Source organism: Halyomorpha halys, unplaced genomic scaffold (assembly GCF_000696795.3).
Source record: "Halyomorpha halys isolate HHAL.00 unplaced genomic scaffold, Hhal_1.1 Scaffold1664.1, whole genome shotgun sequence".
NCBI classification, from domain to species: Eukaryota; Metazoa; Arthropoda; class Insecta; order Hemiptera; family Pentatomidae; genus Halyomorpha; species Halyomorpha halys.
Window position 1 is genome coordinate 174,221 of NW_027107683.1, and position 11,027 is coordinate 185,247.

Consider the following 11,027-nt stretch of genomic DNA (forward strand, 5'->3'; position numbering starts at 1 on the left):
TCAGAGTTCGTTAAAGTCTTTAAAGTTTTTATCTTTAATTCTTTTAAATTTGTTTTAATTACTAAAAATTTAACCTTAATATATATTAATAAGCGTACCACTCATATTTTAAATTTTAATTATATCACATATAAATTAACTTGGGAGGTGCTGGGTGTTGCAGTGGATAAGGTGTAGGTCTACTAACTCCCAATACCTGGATTTGAATCCAGCTGTGGCAGAAAATTATTTATTCTGTTACTAAAGGCGTGAGTCAACCCTGTGGGTTTCCGCAGTGCTCGGCCTGTTGTAGTGGGTATCCTAAATAACCGTTGTTCAAGAAACAGTACTTACTTGAAAAGTAATGAATCCCTAACTCTTCATGAGTTGTAGAGGTTTAGGTTTTTATTTTTATATAATTAAATTAATATTTGAGGTTTTTATCTTTTATACAATCCGAATTTTCCTGCTTTCCCGCTTATATATTTCGGGTCCCTATTAGGACGGATGAGTGGTTCTACTAAAATTAATGTTGAATATTTACAGTTAAATAAAAATACGTACTATATAAAAGTCATGCAATATTTAGTTTTCTAACAAAATAAAAACATATATACATTAAAAAAAAAGAACGAACCTGTAGTTTTTTAGCTCTCTCTTCTATGAAATAGGCACGATAGCTGGGGAGACCAGACAAAGACTGATCTAAGAAATATTCTTTTTAAAACCGTGTTATCTAAAACCTGTGATTACGATATCAAGAAAATCTCCGCATCGAATTTCTCATAATTATGGCGGATACACAGTCTTTTTGTCAATAATTGCCAAATGGAATACAAACTTTAGCCTATATACAATTTCTTTAAATCCTATAGTAACAATATAGGTCATCTGAGGAAGAATTCTACGATCTTTACCAATTTATAAGTTCGTCAAATTATGTTACCATTGGTTCCGTTAAAAAAGTAATTCTGAGGGTTTTCCAGTCAGATGATAGAATCAATGGTGCAGTTTTCGCCGCTTCGTCAGTTTTATAATTATTGGGTGTATCACTATGTCCTAGATTGCAAACAAATACAACCGTTCCATTGGTTGGTTGGATATATCGAAAATACAAGACAATATCTCAAGTCTGCCATTATGTAGAAGAGAATAAAAAAAGTAATTATTTTATTGATATTTTTTGAGGGGACTAAATTCAAATTGGTAAAATGACTTTGTCGACAATACTGAGCTAAGCCTATAAATACAGAAGGCCTGAACTTTTAAAAAAATTAATTAAAATATTTATTGACTTTTACAATGGGGTAAGTAATTTTAAAAATAAACTAAAAATAAAGTTTAGATAAATATAAAATAAATTAATTTTTATTAATATATTCTTGTTTGAGAGTGGTTTAGTTTATTTAAAAACAAATTTGATCCTTACTTTAAACAGAACCTACCTTCAACAGGTTAATAAAGTTAGTAATAACTAAAATAAAGTTTAGTACTTCATAATCACTTTCATAGTACTTCAATCAAATTTCCTATATTGGCCATTATATTGCCAAATTGGCATTGTTGGTAACGACCTCGCAGACAAAGATGCCAGAGAGGTACTTTTGCTCCCTGGCCGAGGCATCGCCGTTCTTACCCCATCAGAACTCAGTACACCCCTTAAATTTTAAATATTGGAAAGATGGCAGGCCAACTGGGATGAATGTTCTCCGAGTAGATTAAAAAAAGAATCAAAAGATCAGTAAAACCATGGTCGACACCCTACCGCAACTGCTACAGGGAGGAAATTGCTCTAACCCGCTTGAGAATAGGTCATACTATCATTATCACTCTCACCTGATCAGAAAACTGCCACCTCCAACGTACAGACCATTCTCACGATTGCATATATTTTTGAAGAATGTACTCACTATTTGCCAACAATAAACCGGATAGGACTGACCCCAAATTTATCAGAAGCTCTCACATATGAGGAAGCTAAAAGTTACAATCGTGTTTAAATTTTTTAAAGCACATCGCCTTCTTTCTAAATTATAACTCCTCTTCGATTTTAATTTATTATTTTTATTTTGTCTATTATTAATTTTTACATTTGTATGAATAACATTCAATACAATGAAAACTTTATTTTTTAGGAAGAAAATGTGAAAAAATGTGGAAGTTAAGCTTTCAGAAACACAGAAAAATATGACCATAAAAGTATATCACTAAGAAATAATAATAAGAATAAGATCTGATTGATTTAACATCCGAAATAATGGAGTAATCAACTAGTTTTACAATATAAAAAAAAATTCAATTTATACTGATTAATGTGTGCTTTAAAGTATTTTGAACATTTCTTCAAAGTTTCAGAACAAAATACGGTATATTTAATAGAAAAAAATATATATAGTGGCAATGATATGAAAAATTAATCTCTATTTTGGAACACTCATTCCCTTAAAAATTAACAGTAATATAAAATTTCAGCAATATGTGTCTGGCAGCATTATAATTAAATTGTCGAATAGAAATATTCTAATAAATATCATCAGCACGACATTGCTCAAATCTCTATTATTTATATATAAGATGTAGATTGATAAATTGATGGATGAATTAATTGTAATTAATTGAGGTTAGAGACAAAGGCTTAAGAATGCAGATGAGCAAGGTACTACAAAAGTATGTTGCAAGAATGATAAAGGGTTTTTCATTAGAAGCAGTTTGTGAAACAGGAAATGCAGATTGGTAGAGATCTTTTACTCGTATGTAAGCGTTCGATGAACGCGGGAGAATTTCAAAAATGTAGGCAGGTTTGTTGGTTTTTAGGTCAATCGGACCCAAAATTTACCATTAGTATTGTGATTAATGAGTGAATGTGTAATAAAAGCGAATTTATACATAAATTTAAATCAACAATGAGGGCTGTGTAAATAGTTTTAGAGATTCTCCATAATGTTGAATAATATTAGCATCTCTATTTAGAGTCGGAAGGATAGAAAAATACAATCATTATATAGTTAAAATACAAGTTCACGTAGTTGTGTACAAATACATGGGTTGTGTATAAATAACAGTCTTGAATTCATGGAGCTACGAAGTGGTAGATAAAACAGGTATAAACATCAAGGTACATTCTGCCAGCACGCCGTTTCTTTAGTTATGTTATTGCGTGAATTGAGTGATTACCTGTCTGCACTAATGATTATTTTTTTGTATTTTCATTATGACATAAGCTTAGTTTTGTAGCATGATTTTTCTTAGAAAGAAATTATTTTAAAAAATTACTAATAAATTTCCAAGGCCTAACATTTTTTCTATGTTTTTGTACAGATTTATTTATTTTATATCGGACTGTCCTTTTGTTTAATTCAAACTTACTTATTGACGTTTTCAAAACATTGAGAAAGAGTTTTGACAAATGATGATATCTAACGTTCAGTTGATTATGTAAACATTCGAAACTCTTGTACTTGTAAATAAAAATTTATTGATCCCTAACTCGTAGCAGACTATAAAGCAGGTATATAAAGCTTTTTTTTTTTTAAATAATCAGATTGATTATTTTTATTATAGATTGTATTTTATTTTTCAGCGTAAGATTTATATTTAAAGAGCTCACAAAATAGCTGATCATAGAATGAAGTTAGGGATTACATATATAAATTCCAAAAGGATGAGGAATAGATAAAAAAGGATCTTACAAAGAAAGTAGTTCTATGTGTTGGATAATAAATATTGATTGATTGGTTTCTGCTCTCCAAGGAATGGATAGAGTAACGGAGGGTAATAAATCCATTGATATAGGAATCTTTATTGTTTGTCAGTGATTGGAATAGAAAATATTACTGTCAGAAAGAAGGATAAAGCCAAAGCAATTCAGTATAATAGACATGCTTGCGTTTGGGACTCCAAAAATAAATCTTACTTAGCAATTCTATAGGACGCTTCGATTTTTTATCAAGTTCATTAGCAAGTCTCTGTAGACTAGGTAACCGTAAACTCTCAATAATTTGAAACTCAGAGGCTAAAAAAGTTTGAATTAGTAAGAGTTTCTGACTTTCTTTTGAGCGAGTTATGATGGCTAAAAAACATTTTCTAGCGAATTTTCGATGGTGAGGAGAAATGATAGTTATAAGATTTTTCCAATTCGATCTCTTCCTTATTCAGAAACCGTTCAGCATCGGTTGGTGTAAGGTGAACACTAATGTCAATGTCGAAATGAACGAAATCTTCATTCGAAAGGCTTAATTCATGACAGTTAGGAGGAAGTCGCAATTCCAGATCTAGAAGAATAGAACTTTTTGATTTTTGCGCAGCTTTAATATCTCTTCTATATTTTCTGTTCTGAAAGAGGATAGGGAGTCAATATTTCAATAGTTCATTTCATAGGCGGTCTGGACGTGAATCAATGGACTGATATCCTTGACTTAAGAATATCGTAAGTCTACTAATTAGGATATTGAAATACCTTGAAGTAAAATTAAACGGGAATTAAATAAATAATAATATACGTTGCAGTGTTGGATGCTGGACTCTTGGTTATCTACCACCATTTATAAGGTAAATAAATATGGGTAACTATTATCACTTACGTCTAACACAAAATTTTTGAATAATTTATTTATTGATATTTACAACTGTATACAAATATACACATCAAGTAAATTTTCTGTAAGTCATATTATGACATGATAAAAACATGTGGAGAATCTACCCATTGATAGAATTCCAAAAACATTTCTAAAGGAGAAGATCTCGAGGCCATCTTCTTTTCAAACGTCTAGGAGGATTATTAGGTAGTGAAGGAGAAGCCAGGTTAGAAACGAGTTGGTTTGGGTGGTTGGGAAGTTTATTATGATAGGATTGGTTTCTGGTTAACACAAAATTTGAAATTTTACTTTGGTATGGAATTTTTTTTTTAATTGTGCAATCATAGCTAACTTTTTTTTTACTTTAGGAATTAAATAAATACCGTAAATCTTAACTTTCTACGTGTTTTCTTCTTTTTTGACTAAGAGTAAAATTTTAAAATAAAATAAAATTATGAAACGATAACTAGTTAAGAAAAAATAATGAAAGATTTAAAAAAAATTGAATAACATTAATTTTTAAAAAGGTATGAGATTTATTTAATTATTTTTCTAACATATCTCCATAATGCATATATTATTTTATCATTATTATATTCCATTTTATTTTATATTTATCTTTTTTATTTTATATTTAATATCATTGCTTATTTACTTTTCTTTTTTTAATTTTATATGTATATATAGTATGATTGATAACGTAAAGTCTTAAAACTCATTGCTCTTGATTGTGGCAGTTTGTATTACTTCAAGTGTTGAAAAGCTAGGAATACAAATAAAAGTATTAAGTATGATTATTGTATGATAAATTAGCATTAACAACAGGGGCAGTGTAGGACTCCAACGGGAGTCTTGGGCAGACGTAAAAAAGGAAAAAAAAAATGATAAACTAGACGATTGTTCATACATGCAAGGCCAAAGAGCCCGAAGAAATGATAGAAATAGTTGCAAGCCTACCTTCTACGCCACAACCTCTGATGAAGACCTGAAACTCAGGTCGAAACGTCGGCATAAAATAAATAAATATGGTTTTGTTTATTTATGTTGTTCTTTGCTGACCGCACTCCCCGACAAACTTCTCCAATGATAGAAATAGCGGCAAGCCTAAACTAAATTTTCTCTGAAGTACTCTACTAATCTCTTTTAAAGAGAAATATATTTTTGTTCCTGAATGGGCTAGCTAGACCTAGCTCCTTGTAGGGTTTATGCAAGAACACATTGGCTGCCGCAAACACCGTTGGAGCGATGCCAATTAGTTCACCACAAGCTTCTCATTACCCAGGTCCGAGGACCGCACAATTAGGCTATATTGTTTAAAGATAGGAGTTTCTTTTACAAATCACGAAGTTTACGTCAGTTCATATGTTGCCCAATGTCCAAAATCACTGTTACTTTGACATTTTTACACCTTGTGGGTATGTCTTGTTAAAGAAAAGTTAACTATAGTATTTTTCATTCTTTGTCTTCATTTGACCACTTATAAAACCCAAGTTTGCTTTAGTATGGGAAGATCAAATGTTAAAAAAATGTGTTTCATTTTAGTGGTTCCTTTAAATTATCCTTTAGCAGTAGAGTGCCGGAAGTATGTTACTCTTCTTTATGATCCAGAAATGTGGTATATCTCCGCAACTGCTGAATAGAACTTGATGAACTTAGAGAGGAAGATGCTTGTTAAATCTTCAGATCTGTAAAGGTTAGGTAGAAAAATCTCATAGATTTATTTGAGGGACCAGATAAGGTTTAGCCCATGAGGCTAAGAAGATTGATGTGGACCTTGGACGTTGCTTTGATGGCTCAGAATGGTATACCAAAGTAAATAATGACTAAGATATTTTATGGATCAAGACACAGAGGAGTAGCCAAGGAGCCAAAAAATTGTGACTTATTTTGTTTTTAGATTTAGTTAGTATATATATAAAAAAAACTATATATACTGGCTTACAATGAAAAATGCAGCTGAAAAAAAAATATGGTTGGATGAATACAATTTAATTTAAATAATTAGCAAATTAACGGACAAAAAGGATGTTGTTTGGATATTTTAATTTGAGCACCATTTTTTGTTATAGCAAATATCGTTTTCTTAAAAATCAGAATAAGGCCAGTTTAAAAAAAATTGTAATGATGAATTCCTTTAAAGTGAATTCAAGAAATTTGAAAAAAAGAAGTTGTTTATACGTCTGATAGTTTTAGAGATATCAAACGTTTCTTAAAATTACTTTCAACAAATGTAGTATAAGTCAAGATCTTATAAAAACATTTGTTTGTTACTCTATAATGATAAAAATACCTAATATCAATCATATTTCAGTATCTCAGTTGATAATCCACTATTAATAATTATGTTTGTAATTAAAGATTAATCATATTTTCAGAAGATTTTGATACTGTGTTGCAACACTAATGTTTAAAGTCACTTTGAAGCATTGCAGTTTATATTGATCTTCCTTGATGGAATAGCAGTTTCCATGATATTTGTTAAAATAAGGTCAAAAAATTATGAGTTTTGGAAAAAAAATTACTGTTTTATAAAAAATTCTATCACGGTTACTATGGAACGTACTCAGTACTTTAAAAGCTTAAATTATTTGTTAAGCACATACTACAGGCATTTGATAGACACCGGATTACTATATAATTTGGCATCTTTATTAAACGATAAAAACCCTCACATTCTGGAAATATTTGATTACCTTCAGAAAAGAAGTTCAGAAAAGGTAAGTTTCTGAAGGTAATCAGAAAACAAAGTTTGATTTTTATCACATAAATTAATTTCACTTAATAATAAAGATATTTTTTTTCTGTTCCTTCTATCACTCAATTTTATTTTATTTATATATATTCCTCAATATCAACTGATGCTATCAATTCAGTTTATATATTCTGGTATAGATGTGATGGTATTATGAATGTTTCCGCGAGGTCAGTCAGTATGCATAGGCAAACATCACCTTCGCTGTGGATTGCCTCCTATATAAAAAAAAGTTTAAATTATAGAAAATTTGCCCTACTTAATAAAATATAAACATAATATATTTGCGCTGTTGATTGCTTCTAGGGCATTGAGCGTTGAATTAAGGAAATGACAGAGATTTTTTTTGTAGATATACTTCCGGTTGTGTACTTAGTTCGAGAATTGAGATTTTTGATACCCATAAAACCCAAACAATAAATCAAAAAATCAGAACTACCCGATAGTTTCCATCGTTTCATGGACTACATCGTGTTATCCTGGCCGTCAGTTTTTATTCCCATTTTTCATTTCACGCCAGCGCACCTCTTACAGCCCAAACCTTAGCATGCAATATATCACAATTTAATATAAAGGATTGGTATGAACCACCGGCTCCCGGACTTGGAGACGTCGACTTAGATGGTGTGACGGAGTAGCTGGAGATGCCATGGTTCCTACCTAGGGAGAGAGGAACGACATGAGACAAGGATTCGACTTCGCATTTCAGCGCCGACCAAATTGAATCATGTCAATTTGACAAAAATTGAAATATTAAATTCGTAGTAATTATATAAAACAAAAGCAGAATAAAGTACTATTATATGGATCGAAATCCTTAAATTTTAAATAAATATGGAAATGATAATTAATGAAATGCTATTGCATAAATTATTGGTATTTTAAAAAAATTAATTTAAAAAATTTAAAATATAAACATTATATAAGAAAAATAAATAACTAAAATGAAAGATTATTAGTTTTATGGGATTAATATTTTCTTTTTCTAATTATAGCTTAAAGTAAAAATAGCATATAGTTTAATAGTATAGTACTATGATTTTTAGCTGATACACGAATTATTAGTCAAATTTTTAATAACATAATTGAGGGAAAAAAAGCTAATTGATTAGTAAATCGAACAAGTACTAATTGGTACTTTATTATTAAATTTTTCAACAATAGTGCCGGGGCTGGAAGAGAAGGGATCTCTTGGAGCACTGCTTTTCCTTCCACACGAGGGTGGAAAGGCTTGGCTCGGAGTTCATCTGAATAATTATTTATATGTATTTATTTTATTGTTACTTAAATATAATTTTCTCTGCCTTTTACACAAATTATTAATTTTATATTATTTGGTCAGTTTTATTTCAATCGATTTTTGATATAGATTCATATTTTTATTTATGAAAATCTTAATAGTATTTTATTTTATGTATATATTTCTTTATTATTATTAGTTTTAATTTTTTTCTTTTAATTCAGAGAGTACTATTATTATTTACATCTCTTTTTCATATTTTGTTTCTTTTATTCTTTTATATCTGTAAGTATGAATGTATAAAAAAATGTATTTTATGAATAAATATTTTTACCCTAATATTTGAAGCCCCTAATTTTTGGCATATTGTATTAATTCTATTCCATAAAATAGAATAAAAAGTACTATATTACATTGGAGAACAGACCTTGAAGTTTTCATCGGTCCAAAATCACATTATAATATAAAATGCCGTGAAACGGTACAATAAATTTATAACAGTGATAAACATATATAAAATAATTATTAATGACATTTATATTATTACTGTACGAGTCACGTACCGAACGAGACTTGTTTTCGGTCAAGGATTTAATAAGTGTTTCAGCCTTTCATGGTTAACGCGTAAGTGACTGGAACAATTCTATTATTCCAGAAATTTAAAAGAAAAGAACTTGTAAAAAAAAGAGGTAGAAGTTGCTTTTTTTAACGTTTCGTCCGACACCGGTAACTAATTTAATTTCACAACATGGACATATATAAGGCCGATAAATAAATTAATTCAAAGAAAGAATATTTGCCATCTCTTTGTTATTCTTTTTTTTTATCACTCACTACATCTGATAGACTAGAATTTTTTCCGAGGTCGTCATATACTTCTTATTTATTGTCGATTCAATCTAAATACATTCCTTACAATGTTTATTTCAGAACATCTGTATCTGTCTTTTAAGCTCCTACAGGTACGAACTGCTAAATTTCCTAAACCATGACATTCTCATGGTGATGATGATGACAGTGTCTTGTCAAAAATGATAGAATCTGTACACACAATGCAGACAAGGGTTCACACATACAACATGAATATAGTAGGTTGATTAAAAAAAAATGCCAATAATTCGTGAAAAAAAAATTTTTTTTGGTAGTTTTAAAAAAAACTACGAATTTTGTTTAGTCTGTTATATTGCAATTAAAAATTCCCTGGTCAAACATATATTCGTTACTAGTTCTAATAAAAAAAATTCAAAATTTCCATATTGTCCGAATGGACTTTTTTATTATTTTTGTGGCCTACTATTATTATTCCAAAAACTAATCCTTAGGAAACCTAACCTAACTACACCAAACCTTTTAGCAAATCAGGAGCTAATTCCCGAAACAAACATATATTAAAACATTAAATAAAATTAAAACTTATTAGATGTATAAATTGTTCTGGAAGTGAGATATCTAAAGGATATTGAGAAATAAATTACTAGACAAGTTAAAATTTAAAAAAAAAAAAGAAAGAAATTACACTTTTGTATACTAATTATAATATACAATATTAAAGTATCGCAGTCACGTAGCTTTGCTATTGGTTCTTCCCTAAGGCTTCTTACAGTAGATTTAGTGAAGCCAATACATATTTCTCAATTCTTCTTAAATGAATTTTATTTACTTTACGATGGTGCAATTTAAATGTAATAAACTTGAATGGTTTATAACAACAATATTTTTTACTTTAATTATTTTTCTTGCTTTTGAAATTTCTTACAATGTGGTTTCACTTATCAGATTTTTAATTGTTTTCATATATTTTTCGTATTTATTTAAAGACTGAAAGTTTGTCAGAAAGCATAATTTTCTTCGTGCCGTATAAATGAACACTACTTTTTTCTTCTTACCCTCTTTATTTATTTTAACAAGTAATAATATATGTATAATAAAAATACACGTACCCAGCCTAATAAAATTTTTATCTTTTTATTGACCGTAGGTATTTGCTTGCTGCGTTGTACTTGCTTCCATTGATACGATCCCTCATGATTGCCGTTGTTCTAGACCTCTGGCAAAATAATGTTATGTACGCTTCATTACCTAATATATTCTTATATTCTCATGCAGATCCTTTATCTGGAGATACTGTACGTCAAACGTATTGGACTCAAAAATAGTATACATATACTGGTCGGACTAACTATAATTACGACTAAAATGGAATTAATATTAATAATGTTTTTTGCTAAAATATATTCTAGCTATGGCATTTACAGATCATGTTTTACAGACTAACAATAATTTCTTCAATATTTCTGCCATAGTAATAAGGTTATGGGGGACCTTATTATTATGGCAGAAATGCCTCCTTTGGTTTAGAAAAAAAAAACATTATTATTGTAATTGTAATTTTGTAAAATAAAAAATTGTTGATTTTTTTTTTTGGATTCCTTACATATCTCTATAATTGCATCCTAAGAACAACCCATTTCCCTATCCT